General features: G+C 53.4%; 1 protein-coding gene across 1 annotated transcript in view; it reads left to right on the top strand.

The window, feature by feature from the left end:
• The window catches only part of NUDCD3 (NudC domain containing 3), a 67491-nt gene that overhangs the window by 34562 nt on the left and 20279 nt on the right, over positions 1-12650 (top strand). The gene's annotated exons all lie outside the window — the stretch shown is intronic.

Here is a 12650-nt window from a genome sequence, read left to right as displayed (position 1 = left end):
TCGGGCCGGTGACTGGACAGCAGAGAGAGTGGACCCACTGCCCAGACTGAGGCCTATTCCCTTGGGGGCCAACTGACAGCCAGAATGCCCGCCCCCCACCCCCTGCCTGTCCCTGTGTGGCTGTGGCGTGGAGTTAGAGGCCAGGCCTTGGCGTTGGTCGTGCTTTGTTGTTCTGGGCCTGGCTCCGTTGGGTGATGCGCCTTTGAGGGTCTCATACTCACTTCAGGGGTAATGTTTTTGGGCGTTGCACCCATTGAGCACTTTTTGGGGGGCAGTGCAAAGCACTTGATGCTATGTGCAGGCAGAGGCAGCGGGGTCTGACCCACACAGGCCCCAGGGATGTCGCCCTGGCTCTCTCCTCGCCCTCCGTTACTGGGTCTTTGGCCACGGCCCCTTAGGGCCTTGTGGCTGCGGCTTCCTGGAGGGTCTCAGCCCGTTGCGGGGGGGGGGGGGGGGGAAGGAGGTGGCTAATGCAGAGACTTTATAAATAGTAGGAGTGTGTCTTCAGCCTGTCTTCATTCTGTTCATTCTGTTCACAGCTAAAGCTCCCCGGCAGCATGTAACTAATGAGAATGGAAAGGTTCTATTTGTAGAGACTGGAAGCCGTGGGCTCCCTCCTGTGGTGCACTGCTGCCTTCCTGTTCTCGGGCAGCACTGTGGCCTGCATCAGCTTCCCACTGGGCCTGCAGCCAGCCTGCTGTGTGGTCTTGGGTCTGGTGAAGGGAAGAGGGGGGAGGTGGGTTCTTGCAGGCTGGAGTCCCAGCTTCAGTCCCTGCATTGCGTCTTCACATGCCCCCCCGACTCCCACCTATGACCACCGAACCTCTTGGCCCTTTCACCTCCGCACAGCAATTGCACAGGGAACTTGCTGTTTTACCACAGTTGACATGGCAGCGTTATGTTCATGTCGTTGTTCGGCACATGCCCCAGAGCACCTGTCTCTCCTCCATGGTCCCTCGGCTCCTCGTTGTCTGCCCCTCCTCTCCCCTGCAAGACACACACACTTGGCAGACCCAGGTTTGTCGGCAGGATCTCTGGGTCTGTTTCCATCGTTCATAATCTAACCCCTCATTTCTTTATATTCCACACGGGAGTGAGGGCATCAGGGATTTGTTCTTTTCTATTTGACTCAGCTTTGCTTAACACGATACTGTCCAGGTCCATTAAAGTCGTATTGGAGTGCTGGACGGACAGCTGAGCAGTGATGCATTATGTCTCCAAACCGCCATCTCTGTGCCCTCACCTGCTGCTGATGCTGCGCTGCCCCTGTCTTGACCATTGAGGAGTGCAGCCGTGCGTGTACGTGTCTCAGTGTGTGAGGAGTGTATGTGTTGTGTGCGTGTCTCGGCGCTGTGAGGAATGCAGCCGTGCGTGTACGTGTTGTGTATGTGTCTCGGTGCTGTGAGGAGTGCAGCCGTGCGCACAGATCTCTTTAGACGTATGTTTTCTTGTTCTTGGAAGAGTGAACACTGTTAAAAGTGGTCCGATGGTGTCCTTTGTTGTAGGCCTGTTCATGTTCTGCACCCTGACTACAGAAACCCCAATGATTCTGCCTTGCGCAGTAACTTCTTTCCTCCAGGGTAACTGGGGCACATTTTGATGGTTTTGTTTGAAGTTGGGACCACACCTGATGATGCTCAGGGGTTACACTTGGCTCTGCAGTGAAGGCTCTCTCTTGGCAGGCTGGGGGACCATGCAGGATACCAGGGATTGGACCTGGGCTGGCCATGTGCAAGGCAAGTGCCTTGCCTGCTGTACTATTGCTCCAGGCCCGGTTTTGATGTTTCAGAGCAATAATGACATTAATGGTCTAGGACAGAAAAGCATTTCTTCCCCTTTAAGATCTTCTGGTCAATCCAATGATTTGAGACTAAACATTACCAGAAGCGAAACAAATCAAATTTTAGAAAGAAACAAGACCTGGAGTGATCAAAGCAGTCCTTTTATTTATCTTTTAGACAAACAGTGTGTGAAGTACTGACAAGACACCGAGACTTTATGTGTGAATGTTGATGATTTCTTTACACATCTCTGATCTTGGCCTTCATTTCCAACTTCTGACGATAAAGGTTTTCTGCCTCCTGGGGCAAGGAGCGGAAGCTTTCACGTGGGAGATTTAGAAAGGAGAGTAGGACAGTTGTTATCATACTGTTATTTCTCAAGCAAGTTTATTCAGAATTACCAAAATGTCATTCAGGCATCTTTGGGGGTCAGTCTTCCCTGATGGTGACGGCTGATACGGTAGACTCTGTTTCCAGTGCTCTTCCCGGTGTAGGGGGTTGAACCCAGGCCTCACACGTACAGGGCCAGTGCTCCACTTGAGCTATACCCGTGGCCGACTGTACCTTTCTGACGGGAACACGTCTGTTTCCATTTCACAGGAGGGACTTGAGACCCGAGTAAATGTTCATGCGAATCACTGGCAGAGCAAACTTGGGACTAGTAGCCCCAGCTGGCTGGTGCTTGCAGTCCCGCCCTCCAGACCTCTGGCAGCTCCTCTCCCTGAGTCGAATCTTCCCATACCCACTGGAGCCAGGATCTGAGCAGGGCCTCTAGGGTCACACTTGCTGAACTCTCACACCTCGACCTGAGTGACATGAGCCCTGCTTGGGAGGAGTGTCATCCGTGGTGCTGACTCTGTACCCTGGCACGCGGAACATGCCCACATGGGCAGAGCTGCGGACAGCCCGGGCAGAGGTACTCGAGGGACGCGGGGTGCAGGGGGCCGCCTCAGGTGGCGGGTGAGACTGGACAGAGCAGACGGGATGTGGCCTTCAGCCCTTCCTTGCAGATGGGTTTCTCTTGTGCCGGAAGTTGTCCCAGGGACTGGGAGCCATGGCACAGAAAGGCCCATCTCGGCGAGTTCATAGCGGAGTAGTTCGGGCCCAAATTCCTTAAGATCCAGCCGTCACACTATGAATAAAGTTATGGAATTGACACAATGGTGCCCTCACATGCCCCCAGTGTGCAAACATGCCTTGTTATTTGTGGAAAGCCCTTTGACAGATGGCTAACATTTTCGCCTCCGGAAGGGCAGCAGCAGTAAGTACCAGCCTCAGATAAAGCAGAAGGAAAGCTGCTGGAATTTGCTGTCCAGCGCTGCAGACGTAGGAGCCAGAGGGGAAAAGCCCTTTGTTTGCTTTTTCAGAGTTGTGGGACTGAAGAAATGTGGGAAATGAGGAAGAGGAAGGAAGAAGAAAAGAGTAGGTTCGTTTAACATCTAAGGAAAACAGTACGGAGACTTGTGAAGGAATTAGAACTGACAGAGGATCACGTGCGTTTATTCCATGGCTTCTATCCGAGAACACAGAAACACGAATCCCAAAAGTTAGGCGCACACCTGTGTTCGCAAGTGGTTTACAGTAGTCCAGAGTGACCTGCGCCAGGGTGACAGGCGCGCCAGGGGACACTGTCCAGCTCCCAGAAAGACCAAGTCTTGCCTTTTGCTGTGAGCTGGGTGGAATGAGAGCGAGTCCTTTTCAGCAAGGAAAGTCACGGGACAGATGCCCCATGATCTCCCTCGTGGTAGTGTGTCAGGAAACAGAATGGACAGTGCCCAGTGAAAACGCAGAGCTGGGATTGCGGGCAGGGGAGTGGGGGCTGGAGTCAGCCTGGAGTGGCTAGGGTTCCTTAATTCTACGCCACAGAAAGCATGAATGTCAGAACGGCATGGATGTGTCACCTCAGTAATAGTGGGGAGAAAAGTATGTGTGTGTGTGTGCGTGTGTATAGTGTGAGGTGTAGAGGAATCTGGAATTGGAGGTGATGCAAGACCTTTTTTGCTTAGCACTTTGATTCGGTGTCAAGGACAAAGAACTGTCCAGATATGAGTGCTTGGCAACAGCCTCGCCGCTGAGAGCTGCGCGGGGGCACTGGCTTCTCCAATACTGATGAGCACCTTGGAGTTTTGCAGGGACGGGGGGAATCCTCTTGTGAACCTTAGCTTCAGATGCCTGCTGGCTTGCTCCTGGGGACCCGGGGACTGTGGTATTGAGAATGCCGCTGATGCTGCATGTGCAAGAAAACCCTTGGAAGAGGGTTTTCCTGGGGTCCATGTCCCAGGAATGAGACCACCACCTTGTGTGTATCATCAGGCCTCTGGGCACCTACAGCCTGTGACCGTCCCTTGGAGGGGGGCAGGTGGAGCGTTTCCGGGAGAACCCCAGTCAAGCATGTAGTTCATTGGCCCTCAGCAGACTGCGTATGGTTGTTGGGACAAAGCACTCAGAGCAGAGGGACCTGGCTCAGGGCCGGCTTGTGGCCGGCCATGCTCATTTCTGTCACTGTCCTGCTGTCTGACAGTGGGTGGCCAGCGATAGCCGTGCCTCCGAGGATGGGGGCCTTAGACAGTTTGGAAGCTTCTCAGCAGACACCAGAACGTGACATTGACCAGTATTCGGGGGTGGGCTGTGACTTCGTGGTTTTGCAAATGTCACCGTTTCTCAAATGAAGCCTTTTGTTGTCATCCCATTGGTGAGAAGGAAAGGAGAGGGCATTAGTGCGTCAGCAGCAGGACCCGTGTTTATCGGACTCTGTCCCCTCTGTGTGCGCGGGGCTCCCTGCATGCAGCTCACTTGGCCCAGCAGAGGGTGTGGGTGGCTGTGAGTGCCGTGCGTGGACTGGCAGCCTGTCCAGGTGGTTTCCCTCCCACCCCGAGCCCGGGGCGGCTGGGAAATGCTCCAGCTACCCAGACCCTAGGTTGCAATAAGTGGGTTGAAGAATGAATTTATGAATGAATGAATGAATGAATGAATACAGGTTGTTTAAAAGCAGAAGTATTTTGGTCTTTGGAACTTGAGTGTTTTTTGTTGTCACTTGGGGCTACTCCTGGTTGGTGCTCAGGTGATTCCTGGTGGTGCTCAGAACCATATGGTTTCAAGTATTGGATCCCGGCTTCCTGAATGCAGTCTCTGACCTGAGTAGTTTTGACCGGAAGTATGCTATGCTAAAGGACCTTAATGCTGATGATTGCTAGGCTATGGGAAAGTTCTTTTTATAGTTTCCCTTATATTAATTAATTTGCTTTTTGGGTTACACCCCGTGATGCTCAATGGTTACTCCTGGCGGTGCTCAGGGGACCATATGGGATGTCAGGGATTGAACCCAGATCAGCCATATGCAAGGCAAATGCTCTCCCCGTTGTACTGTGGCTCCGGCCCCTGCTTTTGGTTTAGTCTCCAGGCAGCCTAATCAGTGGCTGAATAAATAGCAATACTCTTACATTAAAAATAAATAAATAAAGTCTCCGGGGACCTGTGGTCAGTGCAGTGAGGATATCCAGTATTTCCTGAGTGCCCTCTGAGGACTCAAGACTCACCACTTTCCCTGTCCCTGTAGCTCCTGCGTGCATTCTAGTGCTGATTTCTGTGTCCCTCGGCCACTATGGCAGGACAAACACTTGTAAGTAGAGTCGTTGATGTGCTTTGTCATTTCCATCTAGTGTGGACTCACCACGTGCTGTTGTCTGACTTGTCCCGTACCAGTGTGATTTGTAGCTCACCTCCTCCTAGCCCTGTACAGTACAAACTCCCTCCAAGTGAATTGTTTTCTTTTTGTTCGGGGGCCATACCCAGTGGTTCTTGGGGCCTTCTCCTGGATCTGTGCTCAGGGATCACTCCTGGCAGGACTTGAGAGACCGTATGGGGTGTTGGGGATCAAACCTGGGTGAGCCTCCCTCCCCGTCCTACGCTCCGGTCCCCGATTGGCTCTTGTGTGACCCTGTGACACAGAGTTCTAGGTCTCCTGTTCATTTGTTTGATTGGAGCTTTTGCTGGCATTAGAGACAATCTAGGATTTGTTTTGTTTTTGCCTCTGGAACCCAGGTCGTGCAGCTGAGCCCCATCTCTGGGGCTGCACCCAGGCCTCGGGTCCTGCAGCTGGTTCCCGTGTTTGTCTGTGCGGCTGCACCCAGGCCTCGATGTGTGGTGCAGGCGCCACTTGGACCTTTAAGTTGTCTCCCAGCCTTCAGATTTTGTCTGATACTTGTGCCACTTTCTCTTCTGTTTTCCAGGGAGCCCACATTAAAACCACGATGTGGCAGAGGGTGGAGCCCTGTCCTAGGCATCCGCCTCTGGGCTCCAGTGTGACAGAGCCTGGAGCCAGAGTGTGGAGCTTGCCTGTCCCATGCTACTCTTGGCTTCACACATCCAGCTCTGTACAAACCCAAAGGGGCTGGCACTCAGGGGTTCGCTTGGGGGTGACTTCTGTAGAGTCAGTGTCCAGCTCTTGTTACCTGCAAATTGGGGACCTTAGCCCAACCCTGTCACTCTCAGCTTTCTGAGCCCCGCCCACAGGCCATGCCCTGTGCTCTTTTCTTCCCTCCTGGATCTTGTTTTCTCACTCAGCTGTGGGCTGTAGCTGCCCTGAGAATTGCATCCTGTGGTTGGTGTTCGGGCTGGTCCACGAGGGCCGCTTGCGGTGCTCCAGACCATCAGGACTTTGTGGGACGTGGACGGACATGAAGTGCTCGATGCGTGTGCTCCAGTCTCTGGACCACTAAGAATCAGGAAGGCCTGGACTGGGGGAGTACTCGGCCATTGCATTGTGACCTCACTGCGTGCCCAGGAGGAGCCGGTCTGCCCTCTCATACTGGCTTGCTTCTCTGCTGCCCTGAGAACGGTCTCTAGGCTTGCCCTTGAGACTTCCAAATCCACGGAACACTGTGAACTCGTCTCCATACAAGGTTAGAGCCAGTGACAGAAAAAAACGCGTGTCCCGTTTTCCTTCTTTGTCTCTGGCACTGCGCATTTGAGGGTTTTTGAAAGTTTGACTTAATCTAAAACTGGAGTGTCTTTAGAATTAATAGTATTGGGCATTGCACTTTCGTTCTACCTTAGCATATTGACTATTATTTGTTGGCAAGAAAAGTAGCTTGCGGCAGTGACTGCCTTTGTCGATAGCTGCTTGGCTCTGTGGGTCTCCCAGACGTGACCACATAGGCTTGAGGGTGGGAGACCTAGATAGGTGGGAGTGCTGGGCGCATTGGTGGTAGGAAATGTGCACTGGTAAAGGGCCAAGTGATTGTATCACTGTAACCCAATCAGGAACAACAGTGTATGTCACAGCGATTAAAAAAAAAAAGAATGTTTTATAGGGGCTGGAATGATAGTACAAGGAGTAAGACACTTCCACGCAGCTGACCCAGGTTCTGTCCCTGGCAGCTCAAATGGTTCCCTGAGCCCCTCAGGAGTGATTCGCAAGCACAGTCAGGAGTCAGCCCTGAGCACTGCAGGGTGTGACCCAGAATGCAAAACAAAAGAAGAAATGTTTTATATGGGTTGACACCAGCTGTCCATGTCAGTGGCCCAGGGTGATTCCTGTTGATGTCGTGTGACCTGACAGTTGAATCTCACAACAGTGGTGTTTTGGGGGCATGCGGGTGTGGATGTATCAGGAGATGCAAGGCAGGTTCCCTGCAGTTGAGCCCCTGTGCACTTCATTTTTAAAGTTAATGATGATTAAAAGATTACCGGTGATTAAAACGTCAAGCATTAACCTTTTCCTGTACTGGTTCCCCTTGGTTTCCTGTTTCTGCTCTGTGGGTTTTTCTGCCCTTCCCTCTGCACGCACACCATTGCAGGGCATGCTTACGGCCCCTGGCCATGCCCAGAAAGTTCTGTTTCTTTCTATAACTCAACATGCCTCCTGCTCCCCTTCTGTCCCTTGTGGGGATGGCCTGATCCTCTTGGTCATTGAGCTTCGCGGATCCGCTTCCTCCACCGGGAAGACCCTTCCCTCTGCTGTGCCGCTGTGCGGCGCAGGCCCTCACAGGCTTGGTACTCTTCCTCCGGTCCGCTTTGAGCTTTAATGGGATTTTCACATTTGGCTTAGTTCCCGTACGTGGTAGATGTGAGGTGAAGACACTGTCCTGGAGGAATCTGAGCCTGGACACTTCACTGTGGGTGTGGCCGCCCCGGTGCCATGGCCCTCAGGGGACTCACTGAGGACAGGGCTTCTCCCTGCCCTGGACACCAGTGCCGTGCGCTGCTCTTCAGGCACGGATGCCTGTAGGTCTGTTCTTTTTCTATCTTCTGTAGATTCTTCTGGGCAAATCCTGCGGTTCTGACTTTCTCCCCTTACCCTGTTTTGGGTGCTCTGAACTGGGGGTGGGGGTGGGTGCAGGCTGGGAGCCCTGGGTGTTGGCAGAAAGCGCCCAGCGTTAATGAGAGCACGTCCTGCCACTTGCTTTCACCCCAGAAAGTACCCATGGCTGCAGTCTTGCGGATGGTTTTTGTGTCCTGAGACAGAGCAGCTAGGAATGGTGGAGACTGGAGACGCCCCCCCAGCCCCTGCCCCAGGGCTGAGGTGTGCCCTTTCTCTCTGGGCAACGGGTGCCCGTACCCACTTCTCTGGCCCTCCCACTTTGCCTTCTTTATTATTTCCCAAAGGGGAGGGAGGTTGTTGAGTTACTCCTGTCAGTGCTCAGGGATGTTGCTGGCTTTGATTAGGCCGTGGTTCCAGGGATCAAACCTGGATCTTGGCTGGCCGTTGGCCGCAGACTGCCAGAGGTGCTTGCGCATCTGTTAGACCGATGGTTCTAGGGCACTTCATGAGAGTCCTAGTCTACTGTCTTTGATTTTAAGTAGATAAAAAAAGTCATCATCTTCTAATCTTTTTAACTTTACTTGAAAATTCCAAGATTTAGACATATACTCACTATAACATTTTAAAGAATCATCTTGCTGCTGGGCTGAGGGGCACTGGGCAGGAGGTTCCCGGCACCTCTGTGTCTTCCAGGGCTGGGGAATGCCTGGCACAAAGGGACACCCCCTGACAGGAGGCAGATTCCGGGAAGCACGGGGCCGGGGACTCTGCGGGCAGCAAGGCTGAACAGAAAGAGGGTGATTAAAAAAAAAAAAACTGATACAGGGGCTGGAGCAATAGCACAGCAGATAGGGCATTTGCCTTGCACGTGGCCGACCCAGGTTCAGTTCCCAGCATCCCATATGGTCCCCTGAGCACCGCCAGGAGTAACTCGTAAGTGCAGAGCCAGGAGTAACCCCTGTGCATTGCCGGGTGTGACCCCAAAAAAAAGCAAAAAAAAAATTGAAACAAAGTGGAAGGGCGTGGAGGAGCACATGTCAGACCCAGGGCTCCCCCAGAACCACAGAACTCCTGAGGGACCTCTGAGCACTGCTGGGAGGACTCAGTAGGCCAAAAAAGACAAAAATGTTTTTTGGGAGGTGGGGTGGGGTTCTTTTTGGTTTGAGAATAGTTCCGACTGCCTTCAGACCTCCAGGAGGGAAGACCTTTGAGGACAGTAATGAAGCTTGTTTTATTTAGATATCTTAAAGAAGACAGATTCCTAATTAGGGAAAGGCATTTGTAAACTCCAAAGCCAATAAAGAATTCTTATTTAAAAATTTTAAGTTATTTTACTTTTTATTTATTTATTTTGTTTATATTTTGTTTTGGCCCACACCTGGCAGTGCTCAGGGCTTACCCCTGGCTCTACACTCTGGGGCCAGTCCTCGTGGGAATCAGGGAGCATATGTGGTGTCGGGGATTGAATCTGGATTGGTTTCATGTAAGGTAAGTGCCTTAACTCCTGTCCTTTCTCTCTGGCCCCCAACAGAGAATTTTTTTATGTGTACATAGAGAAGTCTAAACTTCTTTCATGCGTACACAGAGAAGATGTGTCTAGACATCTCTATGTACACATAAAAAAAATTCTCTGCTGGGGGCCAGAGAGAAAGGACAGGGGTTAAGGCACTTACCTTACATGAAACCAATCCAGATTCAATCCCCGAGAGTCAGGGAAAGCCCAGACAAGACACAGACCTTACTGATCTAGGCTGTTCAAACTTGGCCATCATCAGGATAGATAAAATTACTTATTTATTTACTTTTTAAAATCTGAAGCACTGTAATAAACAATACTGCCTAGGATCAGGTTTCATGCCCGCCACCTTCGAGCCCCAAACCTTTCACCACTGTTCCAGGACCCCTCCTGCCCGCCCTACCTTTATTCAATTTAGTTCTATTGCTTCCCTTCTCCCGTCCTGTGAGACCCTCTTTCCTGGTTCCTGTCCTGGCTGACTCCACTTGTTTGCTCTTCAGCTCTGTCCTCAGAGTGGCCGGCTGCTGGTTACTCTCTTCCTTTCAGCTGGGCGATATCCGTTGTACATAGGCCAGTCATGGGGAAGAGATAAAATTAGATTTTTTTTTAAAGAAATGTCAGGTTGAAACTCTTAGGCAAAGCTCAGAACTTATTTCCCTTCGTGTCCTGGAGGTATTAGAATTGGTCCTTGTTCCGAAGCCATCTGCCGAGTCTTCTGTCTGCCCGATGTGCTGGCCAGGTGGAACAGCTCTGAAGAGCATCTTGGAGCGAGCTTGCCCGCGTGGAACCCCTCTCTGGCTGTGCCCACACTCGTCTCATTACTCCTCTGGGACACGCTCCACTTTACTCCAGGACATCCCTGGCCTGCTCGAGCCCTAGTAGGCTGCCTTGTCTTGAGCCCTGGGCCATGGCATGTTTCAGGGGAGACAGATGCCGAAGGCTGTGAACCTGTGGCAGGTCACATGCCCCTTGACAGAGGGAACTGGCCAGGGGTGGGAGGGCGCCATCCTTGCAGGTGGACCTGTAGCCGCCGTGCCGGAGCATGGATGCGTGGGCAGCGCAGAGCAGAGAGGTGCCATCAGTGGGAGTTTCCTGACGCAGTACAGTCTCGACAGTTGGGCTGGTCTTGGGGTGCCTGGAGCATACTGGCCCCCCAGAGCCTGTTTGCACCTGGGGGGGAGGGCTTGGCGGCTGCCTCCATGCAGGGGTGAGTGAGAGGAGAAGGCGCTGTCAGTGCCTCCTGCTCGCTGCAGACTCCTGTACGCCCACACGGGCCACGTCGCAGCGAGGCAGAGTTCAGGGAGGGAGTCGCAGTCCTTCTTGCGGGGCGCAGGACCCAGGAGCCCCCGACTGCCTGCTCTCTGTCCCGACAGGCTCCGGTTCCCATGACCGCGCAGGGGGTGGGGGGTGAGCACCCACCTGTGCAGGGGCCGCCTGCCCGGCCCTGTGTTCCCACCCAGGCGGATGTGCTGTGGTGTGGGCGCTGCAGGGCGGCCGCCACTGACTCACGGTCCTTGTCCAGCCTCCGTCTCCGCCTGCAGAGCTGCTGGCAGCTGGAGGGGAGCAGAGGACGCCCGGAGCTGGGGAGGGCGGGGGCCCGCAGCACCTGCGCCTGACGCCAGGCTTATTTTTACCCACCGTCGGCTGGAAATAATCCGCTTTATTTAAAGTGAGTGTGGAGTCAGGGTGAAAAACAGCACCCGCGCTGTCAGAGTAATGCCCCGGCACTCACGCCCGCCCCCACAAGCACCAGCTCTCTTGCCGCTCCTTGGGCCAGGCGGGCATCCTCAAGGGCTCAGCGTGTGTGCTAGCAGCGTCCTCCACTCGGTGGGGCCCTGTGTATCTTGTTCCCAGTCTCTAACGGGTGCCAGGCCGTGCTTCTGCCCCTTCATGTTGCCGTCGTTCAGCTGCGTCCTGTATGTGATGTTCCCGGGACACAGAAGGCCACACACTGCGAGTATTCCTCCTGCGTGTAGGGGCCTCTTGGACACCTCCCTGCCTACTCGTGCCACCCCTGTGTGTAGGTGTAGGTGCTGGAGGACATGGGGCAGGTGCGCCCCCCCCCCCCGGGTTGTCTCCTGGCATGGACATGGCCAGTGGCCTAGCTGCAGGCTCCTGACAGCTGCCTTTGTGGGGCCTCAAAGTGGGCTTCACTTCCTGTGAATTGGTTCTTAGAGAGTGGGTTTCTCTGAGGTGCTCTCTGGAGGGTTCCAGGATAGGCTGTGTTTGGGGTGTGTGTGTGTGTGTGTGTGTGTGTGGTGATATGTGAATTAAACAGGCATGCTGTCATGGGTCTTGTGCATGGAGTCACCATGTAGATATTTGATAGTGCCTCCTCGTGTGTGGTGTAGTGTGCAGATGCAGACATGCCATCACAAGTCTCGTGTGTGGGTCTGAACCCTTCCCCCAGGCGTGGGTGGGCTTCTCTGTTGCTGGGCAGGTAGGCTGTGCCTGCTGGAAATGAAGGGGTTGGAATCCAAGGACCACACACCTGTGCGCATCCATGCTGGGGTCTCTAAGCCCACATGTCCTCAGTTTTGTTGTGACCCCCGTATGGTCGATTTGCTCGAGCGGGCCCAGTAACGTCTCCATTGGAGACTTTGTTGTTACTGTGTCTGGCATATCGAATACTCTCGGTAGCTTGCCGGGCTCTCCGAGAGGGGCGGAGGAATCGAACTCTGGTCGGCCATGTTGGCCGCTTGTAAGGCGAACGCCCTACCCGCTGTGCTATCGCGTTTTTACTTTGGGGGCCACAACTGGAGATGCTCAGGACTCACTCTTGGCAGTGCTCGGGGGCCATATGGGATGCTGGAAATCAAATCCTGGGTTGACTGTGTGTAAGACAAGTGCTCTGCTCGTACTGTCGCTCCTTCGCAAACAGAACACTTTTCTCAGAGACTGTTGCTCAACCTGTACCCTCTCCCCGCTTCCCCAGTATGGGAACTAAGTGTCCAAGGTTGCTTCAGGTTCTTGGGTGAAAAAGGGTTACAAGTGTAGAAAGTTTCAGAAGCCCAGCTGTCTCGGGCACATTGCTCCCCTTTAGTGACTGGCATTCAGTGCCATGCTTGGGTCTGATCAGTTGGTCAGTCAA

This window comes from Sorex fumeus, unplaced genomic scaffold (genome assembly GCF_029834395.1).
Source record: "Sorex fumeus unplaced genomic scaffold, SorFum_2.1 ptg000020l, whole genome shotgun sequence".
Lineage (NCBI taxonomy): Eukaryota > Metazoa > Chordata > Mammalia > Eulipotyphla > Soricidae > Sorex > Sorex fumeus.
Note: the sequence above shows the minus strand (reverse complement) of the source record. Positions and strands in the feature narration are given on the sequence as shown.